At 36.7% G+C, this 20,078-nt stretch overlaps 1 pseudogene; it reads right to left on the bottom strand.

Annotated features, from left to right (window-relative positions):
• Positions 1-15,872: 15,872 nt before the first annotated feature.
• On the bottom strand, positions 15,873-16,377 carry LOC123937472 (annotated as a pseudogene).
• Positions 16,378-20,078: the final 3,701 nt, after the last annotated feature.

Genomic DNA, 20,078 nt, shown 5'->3' with positions numbered 1-20,078 from the left:
AAGTCCCGCATCGGGCTCTCTGCTCAGCAGGGATCCTGCTTCCCCCCTCTCTCTGCCTGCTGCTCTGCCTACTTGTGATCTCTCTCCCTCCGTCAAATAAATAAAATCTTTTTTAAAAAAATTATCTAATCACAATTTTTATGTTAAAGTTAGTTGTTGACATTTAATATGCCAATAAAACTTCAGTCTAAAGGTGATCATTTTTAGTCAACATAGTCACAGTATTCCATGATTAAAAGTGCTTATTCAGAGAAATGGATTTTTAAAATATGGATTTTTAATTTTTATTTAAAAATTTTTTTAAAAATTAAATTTTTATTTTAAAAATTTTAAATGGATTTTAAATCTTTAAAAAATTTACATCAAAGGAAAAGGATCTAGTACAAATTTTCTTGCCATTGAGGTCCATAAAGGAAGAAGGAATTTCCATTTTTTTTTAGATATACCAGCCTTACTAAATTTTGCATTGATATAAAAGACATGCCAGGGGCTCCTGGGTGGCTCAGTAGGTTAAAGCCTCTGCCTTCGGCTCAGGTCATGATCCCAAGGTGCTGGGATCCAGCCCTACATCTGGCTCTCTGCTCAGCAGGGATCCTGCTTCCTCCTCTCTCTCTGCCTGCCTCTCTGCCTACTCGTGATCTCTGTCTGTCAAATAAATAAATCTTTAAAAAAAAAAAAAGATGCCAAAGTTTCAAAAGATTAGATCTCACTGTGAAGACACAAGTCAATGTAAGAAAATGAAAAATGTGGCTTCGGAATAAGTTTTTGTAATTCCTAAACTAGTTAAATACCACTACTACTATGAAAGAAGATCCATCTTATGATGGAAGAAGTAGGAATTCATAAATGTGAAAAGAATGTCAGAAGTTACAGAATGGGAATGAAGGATTACCAGATTGAAGTTAAGACATTTCCTTTTCTTTTTTTTTTTTTTTTAAGGTTTTATTTATTTATTTGAGACATAGGATGAGAGGAGACAGCATGAGAGGGGAGCGGTCAGAAGGAGAAGCAGACCCCCAGCCAAGCAGGGAGCCTGATGTGGGACTAGATCCTGGGACTCTAGGATCATGACCTGAGCCGAAGGCAGTTGCTTAACCAACTGAGCCACCCAGGCGCCCCTAAAGTTAAGACATTTTCTCAAATTTGAAGACCATATACAAAATAAAATACGTTGTTCAAATGTAAATGTAAAAAAATTATAAACATGTACATACTTGGTTTCTAAATTTATTTAGGTTAATCACAAAAAAATTGACATCAGCTAGTGTTATAAGCTCTTAATGTTCTATTTGATAAGGTGGAATAAAAGCACTCGAATTTAAACTTCTTTAAAAAAATTTTTTTTTTAGGTTTTATTTATTTATTTGAGAGAGAGAAGAAAGTACCAGAGAGAGGAGGGTCAAAGGGAGAAGCAGACTCCCCGCCAAGCAAGCAGAGCCTGATGCAGGACTGGATCCTGGAATTGCAGGATCATGACCCAAGCTGAAGGCAGATACTAACAGACTGAGCCACCCAGGTGCCCCTAAAATGTATTCTTTAATACAGGAAAAGGTAACAGCCAACAAAGGAGGAGGTGTAAAGTATGAGGAGGAGGGAATTGGGAGTAAACTAGTTGTAAGCAGAGCCCTATCATTACCTAAATTGCTAGATTTCGATCAGATGAAATCACATTAGTACCAAGACCACACAATATTTTGCTCTAAATATATTCAATCCCTTTTGTGTGTGTGTGTGATAGCGTCAACTAACAAAAAGTAGCAAAGAGATAGAAGACAAACTGAAACGATCTCTATATACAAATACAACAGGAAAACCAAAGATAAAAGATATCTTTTTTCTCTTTTAGGCCATTTGCAATTAAAAATTCCAAGTGTTCAGTAGACCCACTAAGAAAGGGTAAGTTACTAATACTTAAGTAAAAAAAATGGATATTAACAATCATTGATTTTCCTTGCTACAATGTTACAAGATAAGAAACAATGAACAGATGATACTATCTCCATAGCTCTCCAGAGTGAAGACTATCAATAATAAGTAGACTGCTTTAAGAATTTTAGCAGGTCTGTATTGTAGCCACTTTTTATTGAGGATTTAGAGGTGAAGAGGAGAAAGCAGCTTGCTGGTGGTGTTTCCAGTTAGGCTTCTCAAGTTATAATAGTTTAACCACAGAAAGCCAGACACAAATAGAGTCACTAGTGAGTGGATAATCTATTCACCAAACTATCCATTCATGGAAGATGAATTTGCAGATGAAGAAATGACCTATTCATAAAATAAGAGCTCACAATAGAAAAGGTATTCTTTGTTTCATCATGTCCTGGAAGAATTAATTTTTCCCTACAAATAAACATAAATGTGTAAATGAATGAGGAAATAAGGGATAGCCCCACAATGAAGAAGTAGCTTTTTTCCCATTATTTCCAAGTATATGGGTTAGCATATTTGATCCTCTACCAGGCCACCTAACACATTGCTAAAAAGAACTGTAGCTGGAGATTACATTAAATATGATGCATAAACCAAAAAACTGTATTATAAAATGGTTGTTAACCATTAACAAAATAGAAACACAAATTGGCTGGTGTTGAGTCTTCCTCTGTGCATGGGTAATGACTCTCACTACTGTTGCAACACTTACCCCACTGGACTGTGACTATTGGCTCCATGGAGGCAGGAACTGTCAGTATCCTACTGCAGTGCTGGTATAAGGGTTGTGCCATAACAGGTGCCTAAAAATACCTTTATTTAAAAAATATATATACGTTATCATCAGTCTTTGGCTCCAAAATATTAAAAATGCCCAATCTTTTATAGGGTATAATGAGGTCTTTTTCTGTCTATATATAATAGATCATTTTCAATAATTCTCTTCCTTGGCTTCTCTGGATCATTCCATACAAGATTTAGAATGTTCTCCATGGGTTTCCATGTCTAACACCACATTTTCCATTCACAGCACCTCCCTGCCCGCACAACATTTCTGTCTACATTTTTCGGGCTCATTCCTAAGCTCTTTTTTCTCCACCTTTATGGTAAATGGTATGCTTCAGCCCTCCATTCTAGGCTGCTCTTTTTCTTACTTTACACACCCTTCACAGGCTACTTTAATAACTCATTATTTTGATTATTGCCTGCCTTAAATTTGGCCCTCCAGATGTAGACCCTTAGACAAAAATATCTAGACAAGTGATTTATCGAGGCAGAGCTCTCAGAGAAAAGGATAAGGATGTGGAGGAAGCAGGACAAAAGACAACCAACCAACAAACAACAACCCAGTGTGTGACTTCAGGCGAAGTCCTAGCCTCAGCTTGACCTACATGCAGTTCTAGAGGAGAGATCACATCTAGATTTTGTTCCCTTCCGCACATGGACTTTCCTATTTCTTTAAAAAAAAATTTTTTTTTAAGATTTTATTTATTCATTTGACACAGAGAGAGAGAGATCACAAGCAGGCAGAGAGAGAGAGAGGGAGAAACGGGCTCCCTGCCGAGCAGAGAGCCCAATGTGGGGCTCGATCCCAAGACTCTGAGACCATGACCTGAGCCGAAGGCAGAGGCCTAACCCTCTGAGCCACCCAGGCGCCCCAACCTTCCTATTTATTCACCAGTCAGTCCTTCACCCCTAGGTAAGTGGAAGGAGAAAGAAGGGACATAACCCCCCCAAGGAGTCGAATAGGCCCTCTCCCTCACAGGCACACAGCGAATGGGGAAGGAGAAAAATAAAAGTCTGCTAGATATTAAAATGCTAATGACTCTAAAATCTTCATCTCCAACTCCAATCTCTCCCTGAGGTTCAGAGATATGTTTCCAGCTCCCTCTTGGAAATTTCCTCTTGGATACTCCACTTCTATGTCTGGTTTAACATGTCAAAAATTCATCTCTTATATTCCCTCTTCACTTGCACTTCTTCTGTATCTCGGTGACAGTTGAGGGTCACCTGTAACAGTCCCTCTCCCTTACTCTCCCAGCCAATCACATGTCCCTGTATCTCATGCTATTCCCAGTGCAAATGCCTTTCTTTAGGCCACCTCCTTTTCTCACTTGGATTCAGGCGTTAGGTCATGGTTCTGTAGTGAATTCATACTAAAGGAATCTAATATGTCACTCCTCAGCATATATCCTAAGAAAAGAAGTCCAAAGTCTTTATTTTGCCCTACCAGGCATATCCTGGTCTGGACCCCGCTTAGTTTCATAGATTGATCTGTCTTGTCACCATCCCATACCTTGAGTTCCAGGTATTTCTAGAAATATCTGTGCACTTCATATTTCTCATCACTGGCATTCTAGACCGAAGTGGTGTCATCTCTCTATCAGTTTGCTGAGAAAAGCCTCTCAATTCCATTAACTCTTATGCTAGTTTCCATCTCCTCCATATATCTAAATGAACTTTTGAAAACAAATTGGTCCCACAATTCCTTTCTAAAATATTTCAATCACTTTTCTAGTTATCTTGAAATAGAGACCAAAATCTTACATATGTTTTAGAAAGCCCTGCATGATCTGTTTTTGTCTGTTTCTTACAACTTGTTTAAGAAGACTTTCTTATTGACAAGGTTATATATTTGCCTATATTTTCTCCTAATACAGTTATGATTAGTATTTTAACCTGTCTATAATTTATTGTTGTGGGGTGCATGGGTGGGTCAGTGGTTTAAGCCTCTGCCTTCGGCTCAGGTCATGAGCTCAGGGTCCTAGGATCAAGGCCCATTTTGGGCTCTCTGCTCAGTGGGGAGCCTGTTTCCCCCTCTCTCTGCCTACTTATGATCTCTCTCTGTCAAGTAAATAAATAAAATCTTAATAAAATAAAATAAAATAAAATTTATTGTTGTGAAAGGTATGAGGCAGTTATCTACTTTCATCTTTTTTCCCCTAAGATAGCTAGTCTTGCTAATCTTTTCCCCTTTAATCTTTCTTTAAAAGACCTTTTAAAAAGTCATGTAGTCATTTACACATGGAATTGCTTCATTACTTTCTATGTTCTATTAATCTATTTGTTTATTCATTTTTTTAAAGATTTTATCTATTTATTTGAGAGAGAGCAAGCATGAGCAGGGAGAAGGGCTAGAGAGAAGCTGAAAACTCCCTGCTGAGCTAGAAGCCCAATATGGGACTAGATCCTAGACCCTGGAATCATGACCTGAGCCAAAGGCAGACACTTAACTAATGGAGCCACCCAGGTGCCCTTATTGCCTTATCTGTTCTAAAACTCCTCGCAATTCAGGTGGCTTTAGAGGAGGGTAGCATTTCCCTCATCTTTCTTCATTTTCAAACTTAACTTAAAAAAAAAAATCAGTGGTTTAAATTATCTTTGCCAAAAGTCGAAGATTGTTTTTTCTTCATGAAGGGCCAATGTCAAGGCTTTGGTGTATCAACTAGGCAACACAAACTCGAATCAGAACAGATTTTAAAATGTTTTCTTACTTAGTTTATTATCATCAAATCCTATATAATTATAGTAACTTCTCTTACTTGCATGACAGATCTAGATAATTTATTATTATTTATTATAATTTGTTATTCAAACACTACTTATTAATTTTCTAGATCACCAAGGCCTCTAATATTTCTCACCTCTCTGCTTCTTTACTTCTCAGAAGTTGGTAATAGACATGCCCATTCATTCCTTTAAAACATAGAAAGAGAAGTGGCTTTAAATTTTTATTTGGCCAATGAGATAATACATGTGGTTAAACCTATCCACCAGAATCTGTTCTATCCTTCTAAAAACAAAATAGGGCTGGAGCCGAGCACATAGGTAGAAAACACCTACCAGACTTTTTTATCTCCAGATTAAATTCTTGGCAAGGAAATGTGAACAGAAATGATGTATACCACTTCAGGTTTTGCATTCTTCCCAGCCCCCAGCCCTCCAAAACAACTCCCCATGCATGCTCCTTTATGTCCCTCACATTTCCTGAATGACTGGGATGGCAAATCCCAAGATAATCTTCTGAGCATCATGTTGAAGATAGCAGACCCACGGTCAGCCCGGGTCCCTGAAAGATTTCATGAGAGCAGAGCTGCTAGGGTTGCCTGGGTGGCTTAGTCAGTTAAGTGTCTGCCTTCTGCTCAGGTCATGATCCCAGGGTCCTGGGATCAAGCCTCACATTGGGCTCTTTGTTCAGCAGGGAGTCTGCTTCTCCCTCTCACTCTCCCTCTGTGCTCTCTTGCTTGCTCTCTCTCTCTCAAATAAAGTCTTTAAAAACAGAAAAGAGAGAGCTGAGCTGCTGCTAACCTGGAGCCCCTGCTCTAAACTAAAGAAATAAATCTTTGTTCTAAAAGGAACTGAATTTTAAGGATCCTTTCTTTTTCTGTAGTTTAGCCTCCCCTTATCTAAAACAAACAAGCAAACAAACAAAAACCCTCTAAAATCTAAAGTCCTATATAAATATAAAGTATCACTATAACTTAAAGTTTATGAATAAAAGTATAATTAATGAATGAATGGAAATAGGTGGTTTGTTGGGGCGCCTGGGTGGCTCAGTGGGTTAAAGCCTCTGCTTTGGCTCAGGTCATGATCCCAGAGTCCTGGGATGAAGCACCACATGGGGCTCTTTGCTCAGTGGGGAGCCTGCTTCCTCCTCTCTCTTCCTGTCTGCCTCTCCCCCTATTTGAGATCTCTGTCTATCAAATAAATAAATAAAATCTTTTTTAAAAAGTTTTAAAGGAAATAGGTGGTTTGGGTTATGACCATATTTTACTTTTCCATGTTATGCCAGTTTCCATTAGTGAAGTTTAGCTATGTCGTAAAATGGTCCAACTCCAGTCAGAACAAGTATCTATAAGGTTTAAGTTAAAAAAATAAAAGAACCAGTTTACCATTTTCACTAACCACCACCACCACCACCACTACTACTACTACTACTACTACTACATACACACATTTCATTCAATAGGGGAAACAGATTTTTAGAGGTCCTGGAAGCTCTACCAATACCACTGCAAAGAGCCAGGTGTATTTTTCTCTAAAACTTTCCCATTTTTCATGTTTTCCTTTTTTTAAAAGATATTTATTTATTTATTTATTTATTTATTTATTTATTTATTTGACAGAGAGAGAGTGAGAGAGAGAGAGACAGAGAGAGACAGAATACAAGCAGGGGAAGTGGGAGAGGGAGAAGTAGGCTCCCCACCGAGCAGGATGCCTGATGCCGGGCTCTACTCTAGGACACTGGGATCATGACCTGAGCCAATGGCAGACACTTAATGACTGAGCCACCCAGGCCTCCCTTTAATGTTTTTCTATGTCATTTCTTACTCCAAAAAAAAAAAAAAAAAAAATAGCTTCAATTAATGGCTTATTTGTAAGCAATACTTTTTTCCCACAACTACTTGGTTCATTTAACAAAGAAGTTCTGCCCTCAAATTAAGAGTTAAAAGGTGTTTTTGGAGGCAGAGGCAATTAAGCTGGGTGGGTTATCAAAGTATGTGGAAAACAAAGAACTTCTTTCTGCAGCCCACATGTGAATGTTGCCATTAATTTTGAAGCGTTTATTGTATAAATTGTGTGTTCAAATATCACACCATGTATTCTGAGGACAGAATATAGAGCTAAATAAATAGCGTCACCACTATTTGGGAGGTAAGCATTAAACCAATTATTTAAATATTATAAATATATAAATATATTTATATTATTAAATATATGAAATTATTAAATATATAAATCATTACTTATTAATTACATTAAAATGTAAATAGTATAAAGGAAGAATATAGGGAGCTATGAGAATGTATTTGTCTGGTGGAGTAGGCAAAGAAGGTTTTTCTGAGGGTGGATGAGCAAATAAGAGATGAAAAATAAGTAGGAATTAACTAGATTAAAAATTAACTAGATTAAAAAGAAAAAAGTCAGAGAAAGCCTGTGCACCTGGCTGGCTCAATTGGAAGAGGATATGACTCTTGATCTCAGGTTGTGAGTTTGAGCTCCATGTTGGGTGTAGAGATTACTTTTAAAAATAAAACCTTAAAAAAAAAAAAAAGTACAGGTTACAGCTTTCTAGTGGATAGAACATGGCAAATTCAAGGAACCAAAGGAGGTCTTCCTTGGATAGCATGCAGTAAACCAAAGAGGCTGTAGGGATGGGTCTGTGACTCTCACAAGGAACTTAAAACTATATGAAAAACAGTGTTGAAGGGGTGCCTGGGTCGCTCAGTTAGTTAAGTGTCCAACTCTTGATCTTAGCTCAAGTCTTGAACTCAGGGTCGTGAGTATAAGGCCTACATTGGGCTCCACACTAGGTTTGGAACCTACTCAAAAAAAGAAAGAAAGAAAGAAAGAAAGAAAGAAAGAAAGAAAGGAAGGAAGGAAGAAAGAAAACTGGAAACACTGCAAGGATTTTAAAATGCACGCATCCCATAGTTCAGTCTGGTTGCCTTGTGGAAAATGAATGCTGGCAATCTAAAGCCATCAGCTAGAAGGCAACATAAGAAAAAGTGAGAGAGCATGGATTTAGGCAGTAGTGGTTAAAATAGAGATAATTGAATATTTAAAGTGTATTTGTAAATTTAATATTAAAGTGATTAAAAACACATTAAAATTGAGACCATCTGTGTTAATAGGAATTAGATAAAACTCTAGACTATCTATGTTAGCATGACTTAGATTTTGGTTTTTCTGTTGTTGTTCTTAGGGAAACTCTGCCCAAGAAATATAATACTATAAATCAGTAAATAACTTTACTGTTTGCTTCAGGGTAATTCCTTCAGATCAAGTTCTCAGAGAGAGTAATCTGCTCACCTGCTAAATAACATACCCGTCAGTTTAGTTATCAAGAGTTACTTTACAGTACCTGCTAATTTTAAGCTCTTATATCATGGACTTTGTCTAATTCTCCATTTCTCTTCTTGAAAGACTTCTTTAAATATCTTGAGGCCAGACCCCAAGTCCTATGCCTATCTCATCTCTGACTTCTTTCTTCTGAAACATTACTTAGTATTCTCCCTATTATAATGAATTGGTAATGCATTAACAGGTTGTCTGAAGATAATCTGGAGGAGTTCAACAATGGAAACTCAAGAAGCTCTTTCAAATACCAGCAAGTCGTACAATAAAATATATGCAGCTATCATTGCATCAAATCATGCTTTGCAAAGTTCTGGCATGGAAAAATGTCACAATATGTTAACTAAAAATTCAAGTAACTGAAGAGTCTATTTTAATCCCAATTTAGTTTTGTATAGCTTAATCTCAGTTTTATATTTGGTTTATGTTTGTTATTTGGATGGATGGATGGATGGATAGAGAGAGAGAGCTAAGTGAGGATGAGAGATAGATAAACTTCTCAAACTTCAAACAATTTCCTAAATTTTAACTGTGATTATCTTTGGGGGTAGGTGTATAAATTATTTCTTTCCAGTGTTTTTGGATTTTCCTTCACTGAATACATTTTATGTGTGTACTAAAAGTAATAAATGTTCTAAAGAGATAAAACTTTTGAATTTGCATATATTTGAGAATTAGAATGTACATTCCAGAATCAAAAAGAAGCTTAGAATTTATCAGTTCTGTGGTTTCTTCCTGGAGATTTCCTTGTTTGGTGTTGGGGAAAAAAAGGATGGAGGAATAGTAGTAAAGATTCTTTGCATGTCAGTGTCCCAGTAATCATGTAATCAACAGGACACTTTCCATCTTATGGAATGAGAAAACTGGAGCATTTAATGTTTAAATGTAGAAATAAGGACCACTTCAATTTTATACTCAAGTTTTAGACTAAGGTAATAATAATAGGTCATATTTTTTGAGTGTTTGCTTATGATTCACAATCCTCTGAGATAGTTTTCTACTACAGAGCCACAAAAGGTGTACTTTAAATTACTATATATTATCTTCCATATTTTTATTCATTTTAAATGCCACTGCTAGATACTCATAGATACACTTTATTTTTTTCAAACGGGTAAGTCTGAAAATATTTAGCTATGTAAGTTTGGCTGCTCTTTGAGGGGAGAATCAGTGTGGAGTAAACGCATGGACTATGGAAGTCATGTCTTCAGGAGAAAACCAGTGCATTTCCTACTTTGATATTTAGCTACACTAAGGCCTAAGTGGGTAAATAATATTAGCCAATTAGCAACCGCTTTTCTAGAGAGATAGATGACTCATTTTCTAAACATATTGCTAATGTAACTATCACCTCTTGCTACAGAGGTTTAGCTGAATACATCCTTCCTCTCTCTTTTGTAGGCCCTGTCCAATTTTTATTTCTCCCTGGCTCTGGTACCTCTGTTCCTCAACTTAGTTTCTTACTCCATCTACAGACTAATCCAGGTTAGAATCTGCAAATCTGACTAAGTGATAAGGGGAAAAGTTAATAATAAACTCCTTAAGCCTTCAATGGATATTTCAGTGATTAGAGGCAAGCCCTATTCCTTAACGTTCTCAGCACACCTCACTTGCTCAGCATATTTCTGTGGTCTACTCCCTGAATTTCAAACCAGGCTCTTCCAACAGGCTGGCAAAGCCAGATTCCAAGTGGTCCTTAGAAATGTAAAAGAAGGGCGTGCCTGGGTGGCTCAGTGGTTAAGTGTTGACTCCCTGCTTCCCCCTTCCCCACTCCCCCTGCTTGTGTTCCTTCTCTCGCTGTGTCTCTCTGTCAAATAAATAGATAAAATCTTTAAAAAAAAAAAAAAGGAAAGAAGGAAGAAAGAAAGAAAGGTAAAAGAAGCATCTCATTCAGATGGGTTCTATCAATATCTACCACTGTCATCTGTTTAAGTCTGTGCATTCTCATTTCCATCCCTCTTACCAGTCTGAGAATCCTACTACTAACCAGGCCAGGGACTCCCAATGACCAAATCCAGGCAACTTGACTCAAGGCTCATCCTCATGAGAATCTGTGGAAATCTGCATAGCCCATTACCACCTTCTCTTGAAATGAGTCTTCCTTTGACTTCCTCAATTCCAGTACTTCTGGTTTTCCTACTGCTAAGAATTGTTCCTACAGTATTCACATTTCTGCCTTGTTCTTCTTCCTTCCCTTTTTCTTTAAATTTAGGCCTTTCCCACTACTTTGGAGTGGATAACACTGCCAAAATCCTTGCCTACTGGCTCCATATAGATAATTCCCACATCATAACCCCTATAGCCTGTAGCCTTCCGGAGTCTTTCATTCTTCTATTGTACTTTCTGTTTCGGTCCACAGTGTATCCTTTCCAAACTCTCAATCTGTGTTAATGGTACCATTTCCCCACTTGTTCAAATTCAACCTTTAGAGTAATGTTTGATCTCTTCCTTATAGTCCCTATTTCCTGTAGATTCTACAGGAATCCTGTAAATTCTATACTAAAAATATCTGCATTAAAACTACCTGTTGGGGGAGGGGCGCCTGGGTGGCTCAGTGGGTTAAGCCTCTGCCTTTGGCTCAGGTCATGATCTCAGGGTCCTGGGATCGAGTCCCGCATCGGGCTCTCTGCTCCGCGGGGAGCCTGCTTCCTCCTCTCTCTCTCTCTGCCTGCCTCTCTGCCTGCTTGTGATCTCTGTCTGTCAAATAAATAATAAAATCTTTAAAAAAAAACAAAACCTACCCGTTGGGGGAAAAAAGCTACCCATTAAGATTTACTCCTTCCTACTTATATGTCATCATCACAGAGCATGGTGCTCAGTGACTGCAATGGTCTCCTAACTGAGTTTCACCTATGGAGCCTTCTCTTCCAAATCACCAGCCCACTTCTCTAGTCTTTTATGATGCCGACTAGTCACCTTCTATATTAAAAATGAAACCAAGTTAAAAATGGAGAACCTAAATTATCAGGCTCATCTGTATTCCCCTCATAGTAACTATTATTTATTTTGCATCTACTATGTGCCAAACACTTTGTTAACCACTTTACATATATTTATGTTTTTAATCTTTTTAGGAACTGTGGAAAGTAAGGCTTATTATACCTCTTGTACATTTGAGCAAACAAGATTCAGTTAACAGTATGTTTGCTTTTGTAAATTCACATGAACTAGAAGGCAAACAGAGCTATCATTTGATTCAAGTCTCTAGGATTCCAAAGCTTTTTCTAAGAATTTAACATCTGTACAAAGATGCATAAATTAGGTAATCACTGGATGAAAATTTTTATTTCATATGTGACTGTATGTCAGAAAAAATTTATAAATTAATCAGTGAAGTTAAGAAACTTGATCTCAGGATTTTTGTTGATGTAGGATGAAATTAAGTATAAGTACAAGAAAAAACAAGTATTGATACTTTAACCTATTCTAAATTTCTTGGTCAGATTAAAGAAATGGTAATTTCTCTGATGGCCAAGTATGTATTTATACCCAAACTATGATTGTCAAGAAGGAAAACAATGGTAGGGGCCTCCTCTGGATGATACTATGTGAAATGGAAGCTTCAACAGATGATTCTACACAAGATGTCTATAGTGAACTGTGTTAAAGTGAGTTTGCCTCTCATTTAAAATGGTAGAAAAGACAATGAAAAAACAGCTTCCTATATCTTCACCTGGAGGAAGGTAAATGTCTATGAAAATGGCTCTGTGAAGACTTGAGATCCCACAGTTTATGAAAAAAGCAGAGTTCCCCCCCCCCAATCATAAAAACAGAACAAAATAGAACAAAACAAAAAGCTTTGGAAAGATGTAAGCCACTGCCCAGAGAGGTCTTAGTAACACATTAAGTGGTTCCATTCTTGTTCCTGTTTATTCCAGTGTTTATTTCTTTCATGTCATTAAGCTGTTTTTGTATAAAACCTGATTCCGTCTTTTTACTGCCTCTCTAATTCTATGTTTACAAATTGTTCCCAAAAAAGAAAAGTCATCTATATCCAACAACACAGCTTACGGTCCAGCCTGAGGAGCTCATTATTCATAGGAAGTGAATGAAAATTAAATTCATTCTGGTTGCAGTTAAGGCAAACCTTTTTGTTCACGGAAGGATTTGTCAGCCTCTGAAACCAAGATCAAACCAGAAGCGAAATGAATGCACATTGGCATATTCAAATGTCAATTCAACTTAGATTATTGCCAGAATCTTATCAGAATATGCCAGTGATTCTTAAAACATTACTTTAAAGCCAATATTTATGTAACTAATTACAGTATTTTGTTTTCAAGTGTCAGGAATGAACATGATCTACCTTAAGCGAAATGGAGGAAAACGGAAGAATTTCTTATAAAGATTCAAGAGAATTTTTACAAAATGCAATGATAGAAAGAGACCTTTGTCTCAAGGAGGTTTAGAATTTAGAAACAGAAAAACATCATAGTGCCAGCAGTAGCCTTATATCATCTGCCATTTACACTTCTTTCTGTGCTCTACTTTTTATTTTGCAGGGCATAAAATGGCAAGGCAATTCCATAAGATTGTACAGGTTGTTCACTACACAAGGGTGTCCAGCCAAGAGAGTTAAAATACAATCTGGTTCTGCTAGCCAAGCTGTGAATCCTCAGGGTTAAGTTGTCTTAGAAAGGGTGACTTTTCCTGGTTTCTAAAAAGCAGCATATAGGCAAGTAGAGATCCCATCAAATGACCATGGTTTTGCATGTATCGGGTCTAGCCACACAAAGAAATTTAATATTGTTCAAGCTCTAAATCCCTGGAGAAGAGATTTTGATTGACAGTGTTTCCCACTCCTGGTTTAATTAGCTATGACTCAGAAAGTAGGATATGCTTTTTAAATACTGTGAATTGGTTAGGCATTGGTACGTAAGGCATTTATTCACAATTCCTAGAATTTTTATATTTCAGACTGTCCACTAATCTTTAACTCTTAGAGATCTCCTAAGAGCCAATTACTCAATAAATTTATATTGGAATGAAAATGGTGCCAAGAGCAGCAGAAACTCTCTAGATCTGGAAGGAGAACTAGTTCTTTTTCTCTCTCCATATTCATAAGATTGTTTATGTACTAACCTTCATTTCTAGTGGACTGGAGATCCACATTTTTTTCCAATTAAAATATAAGGGATTATTGTTGAAATATTTATTTTGCATTTTCTTCCAAAATAAGTTTTATCTTCCTTTTATGATTACCAGATTTAGCAAATAAGAATACAAGGTACCCAGTTAAATTTGAATTTCAGATAAATAATGAGTAATTATTTAATATACGTTTAACCTATGTAATATTTGGGACTTAGATATACTTAAAAAATTATTACATGAGACATACACTAAGTATTCATTGCTTATCTGAAACAAATTAGAAGGCAACTATGCTTACCACTATACCACCAATGCTGTACTGTTTGAAACAAATTGAATTGGGCATCTTTTATTTTATTTGGCAAACTTACTTCCTTTTTATTATAAGTTGAACCCTGCAGAACTACTTTTAAACATTTCTAAATTTAAGTTTGGCAGAGGTATGAAATCAAGGAAATAAAAACAGATGTATATCCTTATATATAAAGGACATTAAAGCTTGAGTTTATGATTTTACAGTGAAATATGATACCTAATCACCTGGTCTATATGAGTAAAAGGTTTATGTTTTCTTTTGTAGAAGAAAATGAATGAAGACTATGTTGTATTATTTTCATAGTAATATACACATACTTAATCACACAATGGAACAAGGATATTTTATAAATAAAACATAACCAGCTAAATAGTACATAATTTCATCAGAAAGTTAGTTTACTTTTTTAGAGTTGAAAGAAGTAAGATATTCTACATTAATATTGTCACATCTCTTTTTATTTTTCATTTCTATTTTAAATACTTGTAATAGTCCTAAATTAACTCTATGTAATCACTGCCATTATTTATAATTAGCTATTAAAAAAAACATACCTAATGTTGCCTTAGTCCTTGAGATTTAGCCTTACTTAAAAAAAAAAAATGGCACACAGTATCTGTGTTAAAGTTAGAAACAAAACCCATACAGTTTTGCAACAGGGTAACCACCTTATCAAGCTATATACAACTTAAAAAGTTGGAATAATTATTATTTAGGTAGACATAAAATGCACCTGAGTTTGGACTTAATTAGATAATCTCAGCAAGAGTACCATTTTTGTAAGAAATTCAAGAAATATGTTAGGTTTCCTTTATCACTCAAAAGTAGCACCACCACGATTATTTTGTTGATTTCATGACCACTTTTCTGTTCCATACGGTATGCTAATTAAGGTATACATTTTAATCTTGTTTCCTTTTCATAATTCCTATAAGATTCATATTTTGATCTAGATTTTTTAAGCTAGTAGAACCTGATACCTAGAAATATTTATTAACTCCTCTAAACCATGCATATAAGTAATAAGTAGTCGTATTTGCTCCAAAGCCTATATTATATGCCATAATAAAAAATTAAATATATTAAATATTAATAAAAAAATAAATATAGTATAAAAGATATGACCCAAACCCAAGGCAGGAATTATTGACAATTTTATTTTGGTTTCTCAATTTTTTTTTTTTTTTTATTAAGAGTAAAGTTAGGTACATGATCTTAAGAATTAACCCTGGTATCCACAACTCTTTTTTTGATATAATGAATTATTCAGCTTGAACTTGAACATGGTAAAACTGTTTGGCGGACAAAGATAATGGTCTGTCATCTTATGGTGGAAATATTTTTGGAAGGTGTAGTATTTTTTATCTTTGAGGAAGTCTTAGACTGAGCAACATGGTATTGACCACTAGAGGGCTTGAAATTTGCAATCCTTGTTAATAATGTAGAAGTACTGATAGACCCTTTTTGTCTTAGTTTGAGTGCTTTTTATTTTTAGACAACCTATATGATGCATTCTTTCCCCTTAAAACAATGCCTCTGCTCTAAGTAAATCAAGCCCCAAATTAACGAAGAGCTCAAGATGGCTTCAATCCCATTTGTCTAAGTCCTGGTGTTGTATGGATGAAAAGCAACAGTCATTTGACAACAGGTGATAAATCCAAAGTAATAGCCAAATTGGTTAACATTTTTCCATTTCTAAACCGTCCTTAAGAAAATCATAGACTGGGTCCACTAGCCTCACAGTAGTCCAGCAGAGCAGCCATGTCATCTGGATTCATTTTACTAGCAATAAAGAATTGGTAGTTTTGGGAATTAGCAAGAATGTACTTGGTTTGTTCTTTAGCCTCTGTCATAAAAGGTTTTGCTCTTGTTGGTCTCTGTTCTTCAAGTCTGCCTCTGGTTAAGTTCGTGTAATCTTTTAGATGCTTGTAGGCTTCTTTTGTGAAGCTGGTTTCCCGCCAGGGATGGTTCATGACAATATCAACAACAGTGACAACTGTGCTTTTGCTACCTTTGCCCTCGGGGTCTTCACGGGTGGCACTTTCACCAATGATCTAGTCATCAGTGTTACCCACTGTTCTACTGACCATCTCCCCCTCCACCTCCAGCATAGGCTCTGGGATCTCCCAGATCTTATGGATGTTGAAGAACATATCATCATGGTTGATGAGGCCCTGGCAGATGACTATGAGGGCACCTGAAAGAAGCAAGGGCAATGCTGGTTTAGCAGGAACTGATAACTCTACCCAAGTGTGGTGCAGCAGGAGCAGTGCTCAAGTGGAAGCTAGTAGAGAACAAAAAAACTGGATAGACATTGCACAAAAGGCTTCTGGTAAATTGTGAAAAGGGAAATAGATTCACTGACTATGGATCTCCTATGACTAACAAATGTTAAAATTAATTTTAATGTTTGTTGGAATCTTTACTTCTAAACAATTGTACCATTAGGATGGTTATTAAACAATTATTGTCTTACGAATTTCCCAGATAATCTTAATGAAATTGGAATATAATGCAACTGAAGTAAAGTATTCGAGTTAACAATAAGGATAGGGAGAGGTCAATAAATACCTACTGGGAAGAGAAACAAATAAAAGACTGGTAGAGATTGCCTGGAGAGAAGGAAAGAAAAGATGACAAATGAGCAAGGACAATTAACAAATAAAGAAAAAAAAATGAGTATTCTTCCCTTGGACTGGCATGTATTTAGCAATGTGAAACCCGGGATTGAGATATGGGTCTAGATAATAATCATAATTATAAAGCAACACTTATTGAATTTTTACTATGTGCTAGGATTCTACTAAAACATTTTTGTATATTAACTCATTGAAGCATCACAAAAACCTCATGATATTTGTTCTATTTTTTCTTATTATTCTACAAATAAGAGAACAGAGACTTTCTCCATAGTCTCTTGCCCCACCCCCCGTAAAAATTCAATAAAGGATGCAGTAGATATAAAGCAGCTTTCCTAAAGCAGACTTAGATTTAGGGTTTATTAAATTCAAAATCCAGGACAAAGCAATAATTTCAGATGAGGATGTATCTTTCATGAGCTTTGGGAGAACTGAGGTCAGTGCATTTAATAGTATCTGATAGTAGGAAGCTAAATGTCATTTCAAAATATCTGAGAATTAGAAGTTGGGAAATTGCACATGGTCCAAAATCTTGTATGGGAGACCAGGGTGAGAGAGAACGTTAGTATAGTGTTAGATGGCTAGATATTTAAAGCCTGATCTTGCCATAGATTCTTAATGGCTTTAAGTGGTGAAACAAGGCAAGACACAATAGGAAACAAATGCCTGATACACTAAGTATGCCTAGCAATTTCTGGCAATTAAAGTTTTGGTCCAGCTAGTGGTAAGGAAATCCTGCATTTTGGGTACACTCTGAAGAGCTGAAAAAGAAGTTGTGAAGGGTCATGCCACTGACACATGGAACATTACCTAGAGGGAACACTTAGTGAAAGTGTACTTACAATGGTTTTAAACATAAACACGCTCAAAGTTATAAAACACCATAATAAGTAAATATACCTAGGAAAAAAATTTCACATAGGAAGTGACAGATGAAGACATTAAACAGCCACTGTTTTGGGCAAGATGTTGTTCATGGGTAACTCCAATAAGCATGATTATGTAATATTCTCTAGGAGTATTTCGTCACTTGAATGCAGAATAGATTAATGCATCCAACAGATAGGTGGATTTGAGCAGCAGAGTATAGGTTTTGGCAGGAAAGATTGCTTGAGGGAGAAAGGAAAAAAGGAGTTAAAGACATTCATTTGAGAAATAATTATAGGGCAGAATCATGAAAAACAAGCTGGCTAATATGACATGTTTAGACATGGGGTTATGATGAATAAAGATGAATTATAGGGTCAAAGAATCAGTGGTCGTGATGAGCTGGTGAGTTACATGAGTAGAGTCCTAGAGGGAATAGACTGACAGAATAGGAGATGACAATCAAAATGAGATGTATGAAGGTATGACATATGGGTCATGGAGAATGAATGGAGAAAAAGATTATTGGAGCTAATGAAAGAAAAGAATATAGAGGCCAAGGTGATAGTTGGATGGTATAGCTGGGTTTTGAGTAGATAACCATAATGGCAAGAAAAGTATTAATGAGTGAAGAACAATGACTCAGAGATCCATATGTGGCCTGACATATGGAAGGATATAGGGTGGTGCAGTATGAGAATGTATGTTTCAAAAGACATGAGAGTTTCAAAGGGAGAAAGGAATGATTGTTTGGAAATAAGAACAGGAAGCAGAAAGGACCCTACCTCAAGCTCCAGGCCTGTATAGTACTTAAGCAAGAGAGGAAAAAATAAAAACAAGTCCTCCACTTTAAGGGTCCAGGAAAGCAGTGTTTTCAGGAACCAAGTCAAATATCAGCAAAAATCTGAAGAACATGTTCAGTGAAGACATTAAGGAAGGAGAGGACTTTTCTGTTGTCAGGAAACAAGTTTGAGTGAAAGGGCTTGGATAGCCAAGAGTGTGGGAGATATGGTCAGATCCGTGAAGGCTGGGAACAGGGTGCGGAGGAACATCTGTGTGAAACTGAGTCATCTGGAAACCTCGGACTTCTCGTGGTGATACGGGAGAGCTGGTGTTGAGGCATGATGGCATTTGTTTCAGAAGCCACAGGACAGTGATTAAAGGTCATGTGGTGGCTGGTCTTGCCTGCAGCTGGAGGTGGGGTGGTGGTGAGGAAATAGTCTCATCCCAGAGGCTTCAGAGCAAAGGATATCTAGAAATCTTGGGTCTAGTATTTCTGGTGAAAGCAACAATTCGGTGCCCTTTGCTTCCCATTAAGGCCGTCTCTACTAAGTAATTTTATTTATTGGGAAAATTCCTGCCGAATTTCAAAGCCCAAAAGTCCCCTGCTCCGCGAACCTTTTCCAAACCTCCACGTCTCATGGTTAGTCATTTCCTCTGTAACCAAAAGAGATTTTCACAAATAGCTCTTTGGACTTGTATGGCATTTCATTGTCATTATTCATGTATCTGTCTCTCTCAGTACACACTGAACTCCTTGACCCACAATTTTTGGCTTACTTTGTATCTCCACCACAAAGTGGATCATATCCACACAACTGGGTACCAAACTTGGGACCTATTAAGTGCTGGATAGAATTAAAGTGGATTAAAAGACTGCATCAGCAGTGTTATGAGCCCTTGAGAGTTTCCTATGGGTAAGCATTGTGCTGGGTGGTGTGTGTATCCAATCTGGACTTGCGAGTTGTCGGCTGGGGCTGCTCCATGAAAACACTTCAGACTGGGTATCTTGAACAACAGACATTTATTTCTCAGTTCTTGAGACTGAAAGTCCGAGATCAGGGTGCTAGAATGATTGGGTTCCTGCAGAAGTTCACAGCTGGCCCTCTTTTCATTGTATCCTCACCAGAAGGGCAGAGAGAGAAAAGAAGCAAGCTCTCTCTTGTGTGCTTCTTACAAAGCCCTAATCCCGTTCATGAAAGCTCTATCCTCATGATCTAATTACTCCCCAAAGGCCCTGCCTCCTAATTTTACCACATTGAGGGGTATGATTTCAATGTATAAATTTCGAGGAGACACAAACATTCAGATCATACCAATAAATGATATCATTGTAATTTCACAGGTAAGAAAGCTGGGAAGGTTATATAGTCGGGAGGATGTAAAACCAGGACTCAGTCCTAGTTTATCTGATTCTAAAGCCTTTCAATTCTATCAAATTGCTCTCCTGATTCTGCTTATGTTCTCATTCTAAGCTATAAGAGTTTAACTATTGTCAATGTAGATTTAATACTATAGTAATAAAAATAGAGAAAATAAAGGTTGTTAATTTTGTTGTGATATTTACTATTTATTAATGTGACTCTTTTTTAAAAAAA

The sequence above is a fragment of the Meles meles genome, chromosome 2 (genome assembly GCF_922984935.1).
Source record: "Meles meles chromosome 2, mMelMel3.1 paternal haplotype, whole genome shotgun sequence".
Lineage (NCBI taxonomy): Eukaryota > Metazoa > Chordata > Mammalia > Carnivora > Mustelidae > Meles > Meles meles.
Note: the sequence above shows the minus strand (reverse complement) of the source record. Positions and strands in the feature narration are given on the sequence as shown.